A 2,037-nucleotide genomic window follows, 5' to 3' on the forward strand; every position below is an offset into this window, starting at 1 on the left:
ATCGACTCGGGATACTTATAAGATACTACCATGATTTTTTCAGATTTTTTGGTCCAAAAATAAATTAGGCCAAAAACCGGCCTTACCGACACTCCCCCTTTAGGGGAAAAAGGACTATACTTTTCTAAGAGTGGAAGCTTCTAATGTGTCCCCTAAGGGTTTACATTTTTCTTACACCTTCTCTATTCCTTTACACACCCTCCACACACTTACTTGGTGGTGGAAGGGGGACCTACAGATTAAGGTGGGTTCCGAACCACCAAGAGCAACAGCCTTAAGTGCTTAGAGAAAACCTTTTTCTCTAGAGGTACCGGTCCCACGACTCTCCGGAGATGAACAACTCCCTTGCTAGGCTAGTGTTCACCGCATGGGCCACCGAGACTCTTCCAGAGTGCGAGGCGGGAATCGAACCCGCAAGCCGAAGGAGTGGGTCCAAAGCCTACGCTTTAGCCCCCACGACCATCGTCCCACTTTACTTTTCTAAGAGCAAATGAATTAAATTTTTTAAACAATATAGAATATACTTTTTAAGATACGGAAATACTGAATATAATAAGCGAGATAGTTTGACAGATTCAAAAAACTAGACTTTTCTTCACCTTTCCCATGGAAAGGCGCAAATCAGTGATTAATGATTGTTTAAATAATAGCAAAATATATTGAGCAAAAAACTATTACGCTTCAAATTCGTTAATTGTATCATTAATTGCAGAAAATAATAACACTTTTTACGATTCACAGAGAAAACATGGAAATGGAAGCTTCTAATGTGTCCCCTATTAAGGGTTTACATTTTTCTTGCGCCATTTTCCCTATTCCTTTACACACACCCCACACACTTACTTGGCGGTGGGAGGGGGACCTAGAGTTTAAAGAGGGTTCCGAAGCACCAAGAGCAACAGCTTTAAGTAGTTAGAGAACTTTTTTCTCTAGACTGTCTAGACTCTGGAGTATCGATTCCGAAACTATTTTCGCTCTTTCTGGGGAGCCGTAGGGCCACCACCTTCAAAATTTTTTCATAATATTTAAACCCCAGGGCGGATACTTGACAGCCTGTGATGTGGGCATGTGCTGGCTTGTCGTGCTCGACCTTCCCATTATAAGAAAATTAGAGCCGATTAGGAAAAATGGAAAATTTAGTTAAATATTTATTAGCGAATTTTAATAAGCAACGTTAAATTTTCTGGACTATGACGCGAACATTAGAAAAAGATAGAAAGAAATCGGTTAATAACTTCAAAAGTTATTGCACTTTTGTTACGCTGCAAAATAGTCCAGTATTGTATTTTCTTGGACAAATTTAGTGAAAATATTAACCGATATTTATGAACTTTTTTTTTATACTTCTAAAATTATATCATGAAATTGATTCAGCTCATTAAAATTTAATTGTGTCATACCTTCATAACTTCAGTTACTGTAACAAGTCTCAATCTCAGAACAATGAAAGGCATTCATGCTAGGTCAACAAAAGTAGTCCCTTGCTCACAGCAGGGACCCTGCCTTGGAGTCTACTGAGCTACCCGGCCCGGGGTGGCATCCCCCTACCGCAGGGTAGCCACCCTACCCAGGGTAGCGATATTTCGCGATATAATTTTAGAAATATGGAAAAAAAGTTCATTAAAATCGGTTAATATTTTCACTAAATTTGTCCAAGAAAATACATTACTGGACCACTTTACAGCGTAACAAAGGTGCAATAACTGTTGAAGTTATTAACCTATTTATTTCAATCTTTTTCTAATGTTCTCGTCCTAATCCAGAAAATCTAACGCTGCCTATTAAAATTCGCTAATGAATATTTTACTAAATTTTCAATTTTTCATAATCGGCTCTAATTTTCTTACAATGGGAAGGTCGAGCGCGACAAGCCAGCACATGCCCGCATTACAGGCTATCAAGTGTTCCCCGTTGGGTTGAAGTATTATAAAAAAATTTGAGGGTGGCGGCCCTACCGCTCCCCAAAAAGAGCGAAAAGAGCTTGGGAATCGCTGCCATAAGGCAACGATTCCCAAACTACTGCCCACGTCACCGGCC

The sequence above is a fragment of the Belonocnema kinseyi genome, chromosome 3 (genome assembly GCF_010883055.1).
Source record: "Belonocnema kinseyi isolate 2016_QV_RU_SX_M_011 chromosome 3, B_treatae_v1, whole genome shotgun sequence".
NCBI lineage: Eukaryota > Metazoa > Arthropoda > Insecta > Hymenoptera > Cynipidae > Belonocnema > Belonocnema kinseyi.